This window comes from Camelus dromedarius, chromosome 11 (genome assembly GCF_036321535.1).
Source record: "Camelus dromedarius isolate mCamDro1 chromosome 11, mCamDro1.pat, whole genome shotgun sequence".
NCBI lineage: Eukaryota > Metazoa > Chordata > Mammalia > Artiodactyla > Camelidae > Camelus > Camelus dromedarius.
Window position 1 is genome coordinate 24,065,547 of NC_087446.1, and position 19,536 is coordinate 24,085,082.

Consider the following 19,536-nt stretch of genomic DNA (forward strand, 5'->3'; position numbering starts at 1 on the left):
TCCTTGTTTATTCGTGGAAGAACGTTACATGTTTTGATAAAATAACACATGAACACAGTGGCCCTGAATTTAAGTTAATTTTTTTTTTGCATTTTCCCTTGACAATTGATTCAAATAAAAATTAGTTTACACATTTTATAAATGATTTAAAACCAGTGTTTCCCTTGCAAATACACTAATCTTGCAATGAAATAGTTACTGTATTGGAAATCAGCTCCAACCACCTTCACTGATTTTGCTGAGTGACATTTCAATTCTCACCTATAAATGTAAAGCCCTAAATATTTAGGGGTAAATCACTATTATTGTTGCTTTACACATAAAATCTTTGAATTTACTAAAAGGAAAAACAATTGTTTATAACCTCTATACTTTTTATATATGTATGTGTGTGTGTGTGTGTGTGTATATATATGTATACATATATATATGTATATATATGTGTATATATATACACACACACACATATATAAAATGAGCATCTTTAAACAAAGCAGAAGCTAGTTTTACAGTTGGTTTCAGAATATAAATTGTGGTTTATTAGCTACCTAATCAGGAACACTTCGCTATATTACTTCCAAAGAGTTGTCTTGTAATAATTTGTTCCCCAAAGAACTGGAGTTGACTCAGCTTGGAGGTTTCACTAATGATCTTTTGAATCATCTCCTCCTCCATAATTTTTGTCCCTCTGCATTAGAAAGCTTACAACGTATTGCCGGTTTTTCACTAATGATCCATGAAATGTAATGAGTTGTGTGGGTTTCCAGATTACATGAATGACCTTTAGTCTGATGTTTCACTGTGTACTCCAAACTCCAAACTCATATTCCCTAATTGCATGGAGATATATATTTTTAAAAATTTTGCAATCTCCCAACTTAATAGCACACTAAACGGCACTACCTGCAGTTCCAACCTGGCTAGTTAATTTTCATCAAAATGTAAGCACAGCTATATTTTTAGCCGTGTATCACCTGGGTATTAGGGAAAAATGAATTTCTCTCTCAATCAGCATATCGTAATTATTCTGAAAAATGTAAACACATTTAAAACAGTAAACACATTTAAAACAGTAGGTATATATTTTTGTTCTTTCAATTCATTTCTTAGTATCTATTTTTCTCACTTCTGCTTTGTATCCTTTATAGCACTTACTGTACTCTGAAACTATGTTGTTTGATTATTGGATTATTGTCTGTCTTCCTCACTGGAATGTAGCATCTGTGAACAAAGGAACTTCTGCCTTGTTTCATGCTATATCAGCATTGTGTAGAGCAGCACTTGTCAAATCACAGGTTTTAAATAGTCACTTGACAGCTTCTGCCATAGAATGCTAGATTTTAAAGCTGTGTTTAATCACAACAAAAAAATCATGAGAACATTTTATTAATAATAAGCAAACATATTGAGTAAAATATGAGCATACTAAGTCAAAGTTTTAATCTACCTATGAGTATCAAGTGTCCATATTTCTAATCAGTTCTAAGTTAAATGAAAACTTAGTTATTTAATTAAAAAACAAAACAATTTCTAAAAATTATGTTCAGCATGGGCTTAGGATAAGGCACAGAGCTTGCTTCAAGAATATGTTTCTAAAATAAAAGCATAGTTAGTTACAAATCAAAGTGGACTGCAAGGAGTTAGCAATAAGCAGAACATATGTTCAAACCAGGAAGCTATCAATTCCCTTTAGGATGTTACAGGATAAACTGAGGCACAGTAGAAGTTTTAAGAGTTTATTTGAGCAGAAATCAATTTGAATTGAGCAGCATCCAATCTAGTAGATAGAAAAGAGCTAAGAGAAGCTATACAAAATCAGACTTTTACAGGCAGAAGGGAGCAGGAATAAGGAAGTTATGCTGGACAAAAAGGCAGGTTGGTTACCATAAGGTTACATAAGGTTACTTTCCTTTAGGAGTGGCAGGGGTCTGTCTATTACACAGATTACCTCACTAGTTCTAACCGGGAGATTCCTGATTGACTGGTGTAAGATTCCTCTTCCGGAAGAGTTGAACTGTAATTAAGCCTTGTCTTGGTTTGATGATGTGGGACTTAGTATTTGGGGCCTGTTATGGGGAAAGGTATCTTTAAAGAAATAACTAAATGATTTCGAAGACGTCTTAGGACGTATAAGTGATCTATAAGCAGAAAGGAGGAAGTGTAACATGGAAAAAGGCAAGAGACGTTGGCAGCTATTGCACGTGTTGGAGAACTGAGTTTTGTTGGAGTTGTGTGGCAAATAAGGTTAGAAGGAAGGTTTGGGTGTTACTGTACCAAGTCTTGCATTCCAGGTTAAGAAATTATATTTAACTTACTGAAACAGAGAGAATCAATAAATGTTTATAATTTATAGGAGCGAGATTGTAAGAACACTGCTTTCGTATGACTAGTATAGCCATGATTCGCAGATATAGAGAAAATACTAGAAGGTTTTTGCTTAGGAGCTGGGAATGTACTTTTATTTGGAATCCCCATTTTCCCCAGTCTTTTCAAGTCTTTTATTTCATCACTTTTTGTAAAATTAAAGTAGCTTTCTGATTCTTCTGTAGAACTATTATAGCAGGACAATTGGGAAACTCCTGCCAAACGACTCCATAAAGTCACTGAAATGGCAGTGACTGGCTGGGTCATGTCAACTTACACTCATCCCAGGTTATTGAGAGCCAAGCACTTATCTCTTAGACATGAGAACACTGTTGATCTCCCTGAAGGCAGTCTTACCAGTTTCAACTCAGGGCCTCATGCTCTTGGTCTTTTATAATTAAACCCTTTCCTCTGTTGGTTTTCCTAAGTTCTGAAATTAAATGAAGAAAAAGATCCAGATGAGGTTATTAAGTTACAGAATACTAGGAAGCCCTTCCATTTGATTGTATGGAATAAAGTAAAGCTTAGCAAGAAGACTGTGATAGCTAATACCTCAGACGGAATTCTCTTAAAATGATTATCTAAATAAAACCTTCTTTTAATGAATAACCAGATGAAAAACAACACTAAGTTTCTAATGGTATTTTGTTACCATTTGGGGTGAAGCGTAGCACCAACTGAATTATAAAGATTTTTATCACCTTATTAACTAAAAACCCTAAGAAGATCAACTTGTGTCTTTTTTTTTTTTTTCTGTTAAAGTCAATATGAGTAATAATTCTAGCCTGGGCATCTTTTTGCAGGGGTGATATCTAAGGAGGTACTTAACTTTGAGAGGCTCAGAATACTTCCAAGTATTTGTAGGGTGCTTGGTTATTATGTTTTTGTTTGTTTGATGATGAAACATCATCAGGACCTGCACTGGAGAGTTTAAAGCCCATGTGGCAAAGTACACGTTGCCAGAAGGAACCACAAAGGCAGGGCAACCATGTGTAACACAGCTTTTCTGGGCCAGTCCTGTTCAGACCAGTTGTCCTCAGGTAATTATTAATAACTCTGCCTTTCACTTTCAAAAGTGTCTTGGTTTGGACCATAAATTATATGTCAGGTAAAAGGCACAGATTAAACATTTCTTATCAGCTAAAACAAATATTTTCACAATTGAAAGACAAGACTTGGGTAGTGAAAAGAGCAGGGAGGAAAAAAGTAGAAAAATGAAGAAAAGTGGTAAATAAGACTGGGTCTACTTACCTGAAGACTGTAGCCATAAAATCATTAGAGTGTATTGCCACACACTAATTTTTTTTTTTTTTAGGTCTAGTTCTATTTAGCTAACCCTATATCCGCAATGACTAAAATATTCTTTGTTGGAAATTTGGCTAAATGACAAGTGGAGAAACTTTGTTGATCATGGCCATTAGCCAAGTAAAACCCATTGTTTGAATAGCAACATTAATTTGCAAACATTACTTTATCAGAACAGGAACACTGACTCAGTGACAGAATAAGAAATAAGAGGCTTGAACTGAAACTTTATATTCTTTCTATTAAATGACACTTAAGATTGTTAATACAGAGTTAGATAAGTGGTGTGAAGACAGCACCGGGATCCAAATGTGTGAAACAGAGTAGTGAGGGTAGTAAGTACACTAAAAATAAAGGCTATGTTTCATTTTGGAAGTGAAATCGTCAGCATGTTATATAATTTTATGATATTTTTAATTGAAAGTAACCAACAATATTACCATAAAATAGACATTTTCCACAAAGATAGAAATGAAAAATGTTTTTAAAGTGATGTTCTTAAAAAACAAATCTTTGTGGAATTTCTACACATGCTACATTGGATCCTAATGGAACCATGCTTAGAAAAGGAAGGGGTCTCTAGTTTCACGCTCATGCCAGCATCTCCCTTTCTCTGAATAGAGGATAACATCGTATAACGTCAAAGCCTACTTATTACTTGGTGAAAAAAAATTATTACTTTTTAATTTTGTCATTTTTATAAGCCCATTGGAGAGTATTAAAATGCTATAAAAATAAAGATTTTGGTAAGTTTCATGTCTTGTACTTTTCCCATGGATTCATTTTTATAACTGTACTCATTTTTGGCCTTCTGTTCCAACTATTGCAATTCTAGTAGATATAAAAAAGTTTTATACAAAGATGATATGTGTGCTCACAAAACAAATATGATAGAGAAGTAATTTTGACCCTCCAAGAAGAAAATGGATTTTGCTTTGGCAAATAGTTTCCCTTCCTTTTTAAAAACCTGTTTATTAGGGGAACAAAATCCAAAAGTGTACTCAATTTATAACTCTTTCAATTCATGCATGATCTTTTGTCTATGTCAAATGCAAACACAATTTACAAGAATTTAATCAAGGTATCTTGCCATTTCTATTCTTTTTTCAGTATAATGAAAAATATTTTCCACGTCTATAGTTTTCACAATTACTCATTTCATAGCAATATAGTTGGTCTGGTATAACAAAAATACTGGTCATTTGTCTAGTACTAGAAATTTTAATTTCTACTTATGTGCCATATAAATATCACTGCAATCAGTATCTTTAAAATACAAATTTTTGCTTCTTCCAAATTATTTCCTTAATAGACATTCTTTTGATTGCAATAACTAGATCAAACATAAAAAGAGCTACATATTCCTGAAATTTTTTTCATTATAGGAGTTTGTAGTTTTAGTGCAACTTGAGAAGAATTATTTTAAATTGTTAATTTAGTAGGTTTAAATGGTACCTCAAATTTTGCTTGTGATTTATTGATTACTAAGAAGGATAGATAATTTTTCCTAATATTTGTTTAATATTTGTACCCTTAGAGCGTGGAGATGGGATTGCTCAGTGTGGAGGGAAAAGGCATTCAGACTCTGTTTGAAATTAATAACAGATACATCATTTCTTTAATACAATGTCATGATAAGACTAATTCCAAATTGAATGTTATCTATTCAGTCTAATCCTTAACTGGAGATAACAGCAGATGTAGCTAAGATAATTTTGTATTTGCAGGGGGAGAAATATTCGATTCCTTTGTCAATTCTGTAAAATTAATTGGCAATCAATGGTAAATATATTCAAACAGAATACTCATTGAATCATTACTAAGCCAGAAGATTATGTATACTCATTCTCTGAATACTGATTATTTTATTAATGGTTTATTAAGATGGGAATTGGAAGTAAATCATCCAAGTGTAGGTGTGTATTAGGTGATACAATTATTTTTCTTTACTTGAGATATTCTGTTTATGCTTAGTATTAGGAAGACAGTACTTAATATTTAAATTTTCTATTTCTCAGTCAAATTATTAGTCTACCAGATATTTTTTATATTTGACTTATATTTTCAAAGGTTATTATATTTATACATTGATGAGTGACACAAAGGAACAAAACTAAGGATATTTACTTCTTTGACTTACTAATTATATATTCAAAATAAGTAAAAATGTATGCATGACTTTGACTTAACAGGAAATTGATAAACTGATTGTGTATCTTAGTTGGCTTTATTATGTGTTTGAAAGAGACAAAAGAACATGCATTAAATTATATACAGAATCTTAACTTTAGATGAAAAAACATTGCCTTCAGAAATATAATTGTTAACATTTTGAGGTATATGATTCCCTTATTTAGATTCCTGCTTCTATTTCATTTAATAAAATATTTTATCAAAAACTCAATTGTAAACTTAATATTCACAAAGGCTTTTAAGTTATTATAAGTAGTTATTTGCATAACGATTATAGCTGAGAGAGTCATAATTTTGTCTGTTTCTTTTTCTCTTGTTGTGGCTCAGCAGTGGATCAAGAGCAAATTGTGATAATTGTTCAATCTGTTAAAACTCAGAAAAAACTCAGGGAGGAAAAAACCTTTTTCCCCTTTTTTCTAGCCATTGTTCATTTAGCACGGAACAATAGGAAGATCTGGCTGACAACAGATTAACTGTAATAAATCTTAGCAGCGCCAACAGTAACACAGGCAGGTGTTATGCACCTCCTATTGTGGTACAAAATACGATACACAACATCATCTAGGGTATTCTTGTCAAAAAATATTTAATTTGAGTCCAATCAAGTCTTTCTATATTATTTTCAGTTTATGAGAAATAAAGGAGATAGAAAACTAGGTAAGACAATTCCTCTGTTAGATACTGAATAACCACTGTGTGTAAAAGAACAAAATCTGGATCACTGAAATTGATTTGTTATTGTTTTGTCCTTTTATCGTCCATTGCTGGTCATAATGCTCTATTAAAAACATCACCATATAAAAAAATTATCACTTCAATTTTTATGGAACTTAAGGTTTGCCTATAGTATTTCATTTGAAACACACCAAGACCTTGGAAGACACATACAGCTGTGCTCATTTTAAAGATGAATCTGACTCTGGAAGGATAACAGTGCTCTTTCTCCTAAAATATATTGCACTTATTAAACATGACATTCCCGAGGAATTCTCAAGTAGCTGGGGTGGGGGACAAGTTACAGAGCTCCGTGTCATGGGGAATAAATCAGCAGAACTATTTAATTGGCAGCAGGTCTATGAAAGTACACAGAAATTTTTGGGTCATTTAGTTGGTTTGAACATCATCTTGAAGAAGTCATTTATTCATTCAACTCTGTACCAGACAATTTTTGAGGTGTAGGGAAACTGGCAGTGAATGAAATGCCCCTACCCTCATGGAACTGACATTCTGGGGTAAAGGAAACAAACCTTAAACTATTTATTTTAAGCTACATATAGAATTTTTCAACTAGTATTGCATTTTATAGAGAAAAAATAGAGCTGGGTAACTAAGTGCAGGGATTAATAAGGGAGAAGGTGGAACAGAGATGTATCACTCAGGTGATTATGGAAATCCACCGTGATAAGAGATTTGAACTGTGTCTGAAATACGTCAAAACTTGAAGCCTATGAAGATATGTAGAGAGAGACCTGCTCAGGCAGAGGGAACGGAAATGGCCAAGGATTGATGCAGACATAAGCTTGCCAAGCTGGAGAAAGAGAAAGAATATGTGGCTGGAGTGGAATGAACCAAGGGGAAAACAGGAGGAGACAGAATCAGAGAGGCAGCTGATAGCTAGACGAGCTTTGGCAGCTGTGGTAAGCACTTTAAGTCTGAGTGAGATGGGGAACAAGTGGAAGGTTTTGTCAGAGGACCTGTTCGTTGGAATGGTGGTGCTAAAGATTGTTTGGGATGGGTTCAAAGGAGAATGGGAAGTGTATTGGTTTCCTAGTACTGTGTAATAAATTACCAAAAATTTAGTGGTTGAAAACAACACCCCTTTATTAGTCCATAGTCAGTGTCACTCAATGTTTTTCTCATCTGAAGCTCAGGGTTCTCTTTTAAGCTACATCACTGTGGCAGGATTCAGTTCCTTATGGTTATAGGACTGAGGTTGGCCCCTGTTTCCTTGCTATCTGTTAGCTGGGACTTGCTCTCAGCTCCTAGAAGCCACCCATACTCTTGGCCATGCGACCCTGTCCATCGTAAAGCCAGCAGTGAAGAATTTCCCTCATGTTAAATCTCTCTCACGCTTTGAATTTCTGATTTTCTCTTCTATGAGTAGCTGGAGAAGACTCTCTGTACTTAAAGGGCTCGTGCGATCAGTCCTGACTCACCTGGATGCTCTGTCTTCAGGTTGCCTGGCACATAACATAACCTGAGCAGGAGTAGTGCATTCATCATACACGTAGTCCCAGGGATGACGGAGGTGTGCACACCAAACAGGCAGGGGATCTTGGAGGCCAGCTTTGAATTCTGCCAACCAGGAAGAATAAAATTGGAGTCAGGGAGCATATAGACTGACCTTGGAGACGATTGTTTATTTTGCCTATAGAAGAGAGCAGAGCAATAGGACAATAACCAATAGTAAAGTGCAGGGGTGGAGGGCGGGTCTAAAAAGGATATTTTTAGGATACAGAAAAACCAAAATGGTAGCATATGGATGAGAAAGATCCAAAAAGGAGAGAAAGTCTTTGGTATCTGGAGTGGGCTAAGTTGCTTGAAGGATACTCTGGAGAAGGCTAGGAAGGATGGCATCCAGGGCACGTGTGAAGAGGCTGGTCCTGGGAGACGAGAAGGAGCAGGTTCACCACAAAAAGGAGGAGTCTTAGCTATTTTGCTGGGAGCTGTTGGAAAGTTTCTTCTGTTTCTTTTTTATTTCTCCCACAGTGAAATAAGGAGATTTGTGGGTGAGAGTGAGAGTGGGGAAGTGGGTGATGGAGTGTAAATAAAGCCTTGTAATGGGATGTATACAAGCCAATATATGATGAATGTGAAGATAATTTGACAGAGTATATTATTTTCCCAACGAGAGAAAATCATTTTATGCTCTAGAATTGGTTTTGTATTTTTAAAGAAAAGAAAGGGAAGAAGGAAGAAATGAAAGAAAGGAGAAAGGCAGGCAGCAGCACCTATGCATTTACTGGACTGTTATTTTTCCATTACAGTGTTATTGGTGCTATGAGAATGAATGGAATAGAGTCCTAGTGTGAAGGATTGAGGAGAGTCATGTAAACATTTCATTAAAGTGCATAGGGATATTTACAAGAAGAAATGTGAAAGATGACAGAAGTACTTAGCCTGCCTGGTCAAAATAGAAGAATAACATTTGAGATCGTTCTTAAAGGGAAAAACAAGGATTTGTCCAATAAGAATAGATAGTATTATTTAGAGTTCTCCTTAATTCTGATGAAAAAGTATCTTTGGGGTGATAATAGAATAGAATAAATAGAGTAAAATAGAATAAATCCGGATAAATTTGGGAACTGGTGAGTGCAGTCATGGCTTCAGTCATAGGCCAACCAGTGAATGATTTTCCTCATTTAAACTCTACTGGTCTGAAAAAAACAAAACTAAACAAAACAGAAAAACTCTACTGGTCTGAAAAAAAAAGTTCAGAAAGATGCCTTTGAAGAGAACTTAGCATCAGGATAATAGTATTTCAGTTCATTAAACTTCAAATATTAATATTGCGTGATTGTTTTAGTAAGACTCAGTTACCCCATTTTTTCAGATTAAGTAAAATAGGCAAAAATTCTTCTGGACTTTGCTCTTGCTCCTATTTATTAGATGTGTGACCTATCTACTCAATGCTTTTTGTTTTAAAGATTAATGATATATATAAACTGCTTTTCTTGCAAATTGAGGTTGTGGAAATACCAACAGAAAGCGGTCTTTCACAGCAATTGTTCATAAAGGTTTGTTAACTACTTGGCTATCTTCATTTTGAAACTGCTAGTTAATATTTACAATTAGGACAGTAATTTTTCACAGATATTTTATAGAAACATATAATCTATTTATTTTGTTTAACTTTTATGTAGAAAAATACACTAATGATAGGTAAGACTTGTGTAAATTGCCAAGAACCTTATTATTTCTCCTATTCATTGAGCCCTTCAGTAAAAGCAACATTCAGAGTCATTTTAGCACTACTGAAGCTTCCATCTTTGACCTAGGAAAAAAACTGGTTTGATTTTTGATTTTTAGTTTTAGATCATAGTATAATATTGAAAGGAATGTCAAATAAATTTCACCGCAAAAATTGGGCTTGTGATTCTCCTAATAGTTTAGAAAATTAAGTTCGTCATGATTACTTTTCACGACTGTACCAAGCGATTTGCAGGAAAAAAGTGGGTATAGGAAAAACTAGAAATCTTCTATTCATATACCGTTGAATCCTCAGAAACTTAATTCCATTTTGAGTAAGAAGAATGTAGGAATGTAGAACACATATACATCCTCTTCCCTTGAGGAACAAAAATCAGTAATATGATATTCAGGCAAAGACCATCAGCAGGATACTTGATTAGTTTTTAGTCAGTTTTTTTGTTCAAAAGCAAATGATTAAACTAATTGAAAAGCATCTATAACTAATAACCACCATTTATTAGAAATATTAAACCTTTAAACATTTTAACAATTTATTAAAACAGACTAAATTTTACAAATTATAATTTGGTAATAAATGGTCCCTAAAATTTATATAGTAGTTCAGAAAACACCTGAAAATGTCTCCTTCTGAATTAAAAAATACATATTTGTATGTATATGTGTGTGTCTGTATATGCATATATAATCAAAACGAGAGGCTGATAATACCTTAAAAATATAAATGCCAATCAACCACAATAACGTATTAAAATATTTGACAATAGTTAAGCATTATTAATATGTACTGATCTCTCATGAATCACACACACACAACAGATAAGCACCAAAAGCAATTAGGAAGAAAACCTAAACAAAAATCCTGTGATGTGAACAGAATTTTCAGTGGTTTATAGAAATGTCAGTGCATTGGCATAGAAATTCTAATTTTTATGGACTGAGATATTTTAAATAAATATTTGAAATAAGTATAGGAATTATAAATTGAATCACATCCATAGAACTATGTGTTTTGTATTACCTAGGGAGTAATCTGTGCATATTTCATTTTTTAAGAGCAATTATCATTTAAAGAGACATTTGCATGTTAGAGTACCTAACAGATTTGTCTTAAATTTCAACTTAAAGTTTGTAACTTAGTGAATAGTTCTGAATTCTAATTTTAGGTTGGGAGGCATGAAATTTACTAGGGCCATAATAACAGAATATTTATTAGACAATGGGAATGATGAAAAGCTAAATTTCTATATTAAATTTATAAATAGTTTTACTTTAATATTAAAGCATAGCCCCTGAATCATCTTCTGTAAACCAACTACCCCAAGAACATGACAGACATTGACTAGCTCTTTGAAATCTAGGATGTACATTTCTTACAATTAACCTAGCACCACAGGGCATATGGAGGATGCCCACTAAACATTTCTAAAGTGAGTAATTGTCTGAAGTTGTTAGAATTATGTTTGGTATTAATATTTAATAACATTAGAAATGCTTGTGAAAGAAGGACAAAAAACCCAAGAACACACCTATGTTTTTAATGTGACATTGATTCTAAAATCTAAATTTCATGTATGGATTTTGAAAAATATATATTACATATAATATGTATGCCCTTAATGGAAATTAAGTCTAACTTTTGTTTTTTTAATTCTGAGGAGAGCAATGTGTAAAAACTCCGTTCTAAGCTGTAAGTTTTTAAGTTTTTCCTTTCACAAGAAGCAAAGGTGTGAATTACCCCTGAAAGAGATTTTTATTTGGGGGGAAACCTCTTTAAGATTTTTTCTTTATTTTCAGAAATATACAGCAAGCACTATCCAGATTCACAGGGAAAATGGAAAAATCCCATTTTTGTGTCTTTTGATTGTCAGTTGTGTGCAGTTGGGTCTGGGATGAGTCTCTTTTTATAAGGAAGAATGCTTACTTTAATAGATTAACACAAAACTGTGCCTATAAAATATAGTTTGTTTTCACCTGTGCAGAGCGAGGGAGATTAACCAGAGATCTAAGTACAGGATGTACAAATAGCACCATCTTTGGGAAAGACCCAAAGAAAACCTTGGCCTGGCTTTTTGTGCTGCTCAACCTGGAACTGAAGTTCCCTGACCAAGTCTCAAGGCTGTGTAAGTCTGAGTAGCCTGAGTGTTATAGGTTGTGTATTATGTTCTGATATTAATTGTTTTGATGAGGCCAGAACCTAAGATCCCAGTCCTGTGGTGTCCCCTCAAGGGGATGGCATTTCCATTCTCAGTCATCCTGGAGAAGGCAAACTCCCAAAGAAGACATGAAGGTTACAGGAGACACAATTTAAATTAGACACTAGGTGGTTGGGTTGGGGAGCACAAGCCATTTCCTATTGTGAATCATGTTTGGATCATCTCCCGTGGTAGTGATAGAGGGAGGAGGCGGTGGAAGGTAATATAAATGTTCTGTTTCATTAAACATTCCTCAAGTGGGGCCCAGAATCTATGTTTGTATCAAGCCCTCCTCCCCACCACCCACCACTCCAGGAGTCTGATGAAGATAGTCTGGGTGCTATACTACAAGTGATAATAAACTTAAAGAATAGAAAATTTGGCATACAAAATCAAACATATGATTGGACAAAAAAAACCCTTTTAAAAATGTATTACTTTGTCATATTCAAAAATATCTACCTTGTTTCCCATACCAAAACTATATGTTGTAATCTGCTAGAGCTATATCTAATCAAAACATGGTAAGACTGCACTCTTCCATTTGAAATGGCTGCCATGCCATTGCATAAATGTGGCTAATGTGGTGAACTCCTTGCTCGGATTCACTTAGGGGCTTCATTATCAAACTGGCCTTGGGGGAATCAGAATATGCTGAAATTCATTGCCTTTGGTTCATATTTTAGGTATAAGAAGGGAAATGAGTCTCTTGACTGTCCCTCAGTTATGGAGTGAGCAAGTAACGTCCGTGTGTGAAGGAGGGTTGTCCACAGACTTCCCATTTATCACATTGATAGTCCATGATTCATCACATTTTGGTTTGCAAACAAGATGTAATGATCCTGCTGTATAATATACAGGACAATCTTCAGTTTGACTAGTGATTAGTTTTAAAGATAATATTCTCTCAATGCATGGCAGCTGGTAATTATTTATTTCTTTGTGTCATCAAGGCATACAAGCAATTTTAAAGTAAAAGAAAAGCATCCATATCACTCAGCAATGATAAACACCACAGAAACAACAATGATCTCTTCCTTGCAAACATTTAACCTTCTTTTTTGGTCATATATCATGAAAATATATGTAGAGTAATTATTTACTTGAAATTAGAAATGACCATGAACTTTTTAAACAGGAAGTCAAACCCTTGGGTTTATTGCATTAAAATTTGTATTTTTCTCTGGAAAACAGAAGTGAGTCAAGATATATTTTTGGAACTCTTACTGCAACCACATCCTTAATCAGACCTTCCACCTCCACCATCTCAGAGAAGAAACTTCACAAGGCAGGTCCAGGTGGCCATTTTTGTCGTGTATGATACTCCCACTTACCCCTGACAGCAGGTGACCAGTCCATGATAGAACTATCTGTTAGAGGATGAGGAATGTATTGGATTTTCTCTTTGGGAATTTCAGGAGAAAAATGAGGTTATACTGTAAGTTGTTGCTTGGGACCTCTAAAGTTGAAATTAATGCAAAATTGGACTTGAATTTACACCTGTGGCAAACCCTACTATGGCAAGTAGAAGCTAGGCATAAGTAGAGTAGACCAGCCATCAGAGAAGGTACAGCTGATGTAGGGAAAGAAAAGCAAGTGAAAGATGGAGAATCCAGAGCTGGCTTCATGGAAGTGGAATCTGTTCAATCTCACAGGATCCCACACAGAAGGGCCCTGCCCTTGGCTAACTGCTCTTCTGTCATTCACTTGCTTGAAATTCTTGCTTGCTTTTGAGCAAGGGATCCTGCATTTTCATTTTGCATTGCACCTTGCAAATTATGTAACTGATCCTGCCTATTATTCCCTTACAATTTCTTCTCTACAGAGCAGCCAGATTAATTTTTAAAGCTATAAATCAATCACAAGTTTCCCTGCATAAAACCTTCTATTTCTGGCCTGCCAGATTTTTAGAATGAAATCCATGCTTCTGGCTTTGGGCTTAGAGAACCTACACTATTTGGCTGCAGCCTAACTGGCCCATAGTTCTGCTGTTTTGCTCACTCTTGCCATGTCAGCCTTCTTTGTGCTCTTCCCACAAGTGCAACTCTTTTTTCCCTAGGTTTCTGTGTTTTCTGATCTTCAGTCTAGAAATCCTTTCCTGCAGCTCTCCTCCTCCTACCTAACTTTTAAAAATAATTCAGACCTGACCTCCCGTATTACCTCATTAGTCAGACATTCTCTAAGCAGCACTTCCTAGTCACTGTTTATTGCATTTTCTCTCATTATGTACATTTATTTGTTATTTTATTTGCTCCCTCATTTTTGATCTGTCTCCTCAGCCAGCAGTCCCCACCCTCCCCCTCCCCCGTGTCATCCCCATGAGGGCAGGGATGTCATTTACTGGTTTGCAGTTGAAGCCTCGGCACTTACATCAGTGTGTGGAATATGGTCATTGCCCACAATTATTTCTTGAACAAGAAAATGAGAGGTATTAGAAGTCCTAGAAACAGAAAAAGTAAATTTGATACAGTTAAGTGCCTAGGGTATTTGTGAATATCAGCTCCAATAAAAGCACCATAAAATTGTTCATTTGGTCACAAAATTAAGAGAAAAGTTAGAAAATAGAGATACTGTTTTATTTAGAGATAATGTTTATCAATAGAGAATATAGTTAAGAAATGACAATTCTGATATCATTTATCCAAGAGTGTCAGACAATATTTATTTTACTCAATTTTCCCTTATGTGTGAACGTCTGGGAGCAATACAAATCAGAGGCAGTGTTTATGCTTTGAGTATTTCTCATGATGAGTAATCTATTGCTACTTGTATGTGTACACTTGTGCAATGACAAAATGCCATTCAAAATACAGTAATGTTCCAAGAATGTTATTAATAACATACTCTCTCATGTCAGCACATTTCCACTAAGCTAGCCACACCTCAAAAAGGATGCATATTTTAATGTGTTCTAACACTCTACGTTCAGTGTCTTCTGTGACAACACATTAAACCAGTGTTTTCCTAATGGTGTGTCACAAAACTCAAATGGACTGTCTGGACAGGCATATCAGCTATGGCTGGACAGCAGCCCACCCTTCTCTCCTGGAGCTTGTAATTAATCATCAGACTGGAGACGGGGAGAAAAAAAAGCTCATATTAAATAATAGCTATCATATATGGATTGCTTACTAGGTATTTTATATATATTCAATCTGACAGCAAACCTATGGGATAATTTCTCTCACATTACGTGGAGTGCAGTATAGTATCAACATATGTCATATTATATACATTTACATGACTACAAAAGAGTTAATATTATTCTCATCTTATAAATAAGGAAAATGGGGTTCAAGGATGGTAAAGAATTTCCAGGTACACGTAACTCATTTGTGGAAAAACAAAGATCGCAATCCAAATCTGTCCAACACTGAGCCCTGCTAATATTCTGATGATCCTCAGAAAGAAATTGAGACAAAGTACTTAGAATTTAGAATCCAATGGTGGTTAATTGGTTCTATTAGCTTTTCCAATACTGTCTATTTTGTATGTTCCTTATAAGTCTTTTTGTTTTTAGTTGAAGTATAGTCAGTTACAATGTGTTAATTTCTGGTTACAGCTTAATGTCCCAGTCATGCATATACATACATATATTCTTTTTCATTAAAGTTTATTACAATGTATTGAATACAGTTCCCTGTGCTATACAGAAGAAAATTGTTTTTGTCTATTTTTCTATATAGTGCTGAACATCTGTAAATCTCAAATTCTCAAATTTATCCCTTCCCACCCCCTTTCTCCTGGTATTCTTATAACTCTTAAAACTGAATTCCCTATTGTGGACAGTTGCTGATCTGGGTCAGGGAATCTTCCTCAGTGTTACCTCATCTCTGTCATTATCACTCAAACAAATCAGCTCTTCCCTTCATTATGCCTAAAATCTCAAACTCCCAATTTATGCCTTCCCCTCTGCACTGTAACCATAACCATAAGTTTGTTTTCTGTGTCTGTGAACCTGTTTTGTAAATAAGTTTATCTTTTATTTTTTAGATTCGACATATGAGTGATACCATATGATATCTTCCTTTCTCTTTCTGGCTTACTTACAATGATGATCTCCAGGTCCACCCATGTTGCTGCAAATGGCATTATTTATTATTTTTATGGCTGAGTAGTATTCCTTTGTATAAATATACCAAGGCTTCTTTATCCAGTCATTTTTCAATAGTCATTTAGGTTATTTCCATGTCTTGGCTATTGAAAATAGTGCTGCTATGAACACTGAGGTGCATGTATCTTTTTGAATTAAAGTTCCCTCTGGATATATCCCCAGGAGTGGGATTGCTGGATCATATGGTGAGTCTATTTTTAGTCTTCTGAGGAATCTCCATACTGTTTTCCATAATGGCTGCACCAAACAATATTCCCACCAGTAGTGTAGGAGGGTTCTCTTTTCTCCACACCCTCTCCAGCATTTATCATTTGTGGACTTTTGAATGATGGCTATTCAGACTGGTGTGAAGTGATACCTCACTGAAGTTTTGATTTGCATTTATCTGTTAATTAGCGATATTAAGCATTTTTTCATGTGCCTTTTGGACATTTGTATGTCTTCAGTGGAGAATTGCTTGTTTAGGTCCTCTGCCTATTTTTGGATTGGGTTGTTTGTTTTTTTAGTATTAAGTTGTATGAGCTATTTATATATTCTGGAAATTAAGCCCTTGTCAGTCTCATCTTTTGCAAATATTTTCTCCTATTACATAGATTGTCTCTTTGTTTTGCTTATGGTTTCCTTTGCTGTACGAAAGCTTATAATTTTAATTAGGTCTCATTTCTTTGCTTTTATTTCTATTGCTTGGGTAGATTGCCGTAGGAGAACTTGCTGAGATTTATGCACTAAGATTTTTATATATCATTAAAGCTGCACAAAAAAGCCCCACTATATAATGACTAATAATTCCCCAATTTTACAATGGAGAAAACAGGTACAAGGAAGTTAATTGCTAAATATTACTAATAATTTAAGAACTGAGATTTGAACTCTGGTTTTCCTGATGACAAAGCCTAGGCTCTTAATCATGATACCTCATGACAACCTAAATTTGTCCTGATTTTTAATTTATAAAGGCAATGTTAAAATAAGCTCCATGTCATTCTTGTATTAAGCAAGTTATGTTAATAGGATGGTGTGATCCTTAGATCAACTCAGAGAACAAAGCTCATTCTTCCTTAAAGCAGGCTGTATTAAAAAGCATCTTGACATTTATTCCCAGGAAATTTTTGTTTTTGCCACACATACACAAAGACTCACACTCATTTCTTTAGCATTCATCAGACAATTGAGACAATAAAGCTCTGTGGTTATCTTACTCACACATTTCTTTTCTTTTTAATTTAAATTTAAGCCAAGTATAGTTTTGTAAATTGCAGCCAACCCCCAAGTCTGACACTTGGGAAGTTCCACCTCTAGTCCCCTGAGGGGTTCAGGCCTATCCGCTTGTGAAGTCAGGTTCACAGGGATTTGATCATAGCATGGAAGCATGAGTTGTGTAGGATGGACCTTGATTCAAGTCACAGCTTTTTCATTAAAACTGTGTAAACTTAATCTCTCTAAAATAATTACTTTTCTCGATTATAAAATCTAATCTAATCTCATCTAGTCATATAATCTAGTCAGAGTTTTTGTGCAATCAGTAATAACAGATAAGCACTTTCCTATGAATGTGTTATAGAATATTTTTCTCCTCAAATCCCTATTTTAATAATAGAGGAATGAATCTTTTTTCTTTAATCAATTTTCCCCATTGATATGCAAACCAATTATTAAAAGGCATTTTATCTTTTAAAGTTGTGATACAAAATAAATAACTGTTAAGTAGAAATGAATTTGTGCAAAACAATTAAAATAGAATAAAGATCTGAAACCTACTAATGCACTTCACAAAATACTTTTATTGTTTCATTAATTCCAGTAACTAATTGCCCCATTAAAATCTCAACCACTAAGCAAAACCTGGAGACGGGACCTCAGTTTATTGAATAGAAATTTAATTATTTCAGAAAGTGGCCCTTGTAAATTTAGTGCTTATTAGTCTAGACTTTTTAGTTTAAAAAAAGTTTAGAAATAAATGTGATTAAAGGAGAAAACTGAATTGCAAATTCTGAGGCATTACGACTTTTACTGTAATCCTTGTAAACAAGATTTGGCTTGAGAAATGTGTCCAGTTTTCTCCCTAAATCCTGTCAATTCCAAGGATGATTAACTTAAAATTTTCATATATCCCTTTAGCTACCTACAAAATACCCCAGCTTTCTTTCTATAACTGGCATTTCTTTGTAATCATTTTATAAACTAGAAAAATTTGTTTTTCTCTCAAATAAGTACAATTATTTTCCCCAGGATTACCTCAAATATTTTGTTTGGATTTTGTGACTGGTGAAAATTAACTGATAAAATATTCTTCTTTCCAACAACTGGAAATTTTAAGTCATTCTTTGTCAGATTTTTTTCTTACAAAATTTGATTATGAGAATGTATCCAACTTTGTAAAAGATTTTTATAAAATATTCCTTTTATGAGAAGCAACTTTGCTGTATAATTTAACACCCACTTACCTCTCAAAAAAGAATCAAAAGCATTTAGGATCATCATTAAACTGCTCATCTTCAAATATGACTAATTAGTTTAACATTACATTTCAGGTTTTCCTTTAAATGACTATGGAAAAGACCTTAATTGTGCATTTTCCATCCAAGTGAACTGCAAAAAAACAATGTAAGATTGGCAGTGGGTATAATAAAGTCATTTTGTTGGTAATTTGACCTCACTACTGATAAAAGGAAGTATTTTTCTTTTTGTTTTTTTCTTTTTTTTTTTTTTGGTGTCACCAGGACTACAATTATATTTTTAAAAATAATTTTTGAAAAGGGTACAAGCCTTTTATTGCTTAGCTTTCTGAGAGCTAATTTAGTTGAACTTGGACTCTGAGAAATTGTCAGACACTAAAAACTAAGTTTTTCAGTGAAGTGTGAAACCAGGAATCATTTAACCACCTTTATTCCTTTCCAGGATGAGAGGTGGGACCTAGGAGCTTTTCTCAAGAGGGGACCCGATTAAGATTAGGCACAAGTTCCCAGAGTCTGTGATGTCTTGTCAAATTTTAACCTGGTGATTAGCTATCCATCTCTTCTCAGAATTTCCTTTAAAAAAAAAAAGCGTGTCTGTTGAGAGTATCTTTTCAGATGAAGAGATGTTTCTACTTTTATAATTTGCAATCCTGGACCTGCTAGCTATTCTGTTTTCAGAGTAGGTAGTGGACTTAAACCTCCATACTCATAACTCTTTCTCCCCTGGTCATAGGGCCACATCCCCTGAAAACATAAAATAGATGAAGGATAGCTATACTGACTGAAAGTGTAGGGGAAGCCCGGAGTCCTTCTCAGCCTACCCAAGAGCCTGCTAGACCCCCTGTGCAGCGCTGGCCGTGCATTCAAGGAGCCCGGGTGCTCTGAGTGACATAGTGTGGACACCACTATATATGTTCTCCAGCCTTTGTCTATTCATTTTCTAGTCTCCTCCTCAAAACTTATTTCAGACACATACATG

At 34.5% G+C, this 19,536-nt stretch overlaps 1 long non-coding RNA gene across 1 annotated transcript in view; it reads right to left on the bottom strand.

Annotated features, from left to right (window-relative positions):
* The window catches only part of LOC135322468 (uncharacterized), a 140,954-nt gene that overhangs the window by 1,211 nt on the left and 120,207 nt on the right, over window positions 1-19,536 (bottom strand). Inside the window, exon 3 of the long non-coding RNA XR_010383038.1 lies at window positions 8,019-8,157. This is a non-coding gene — a long non-coding RNA (uncharacterized LOC135322468). The remainder of the gene's footprint in view (window positions 1-8,018; window positions 8,158-19,536) is intronic.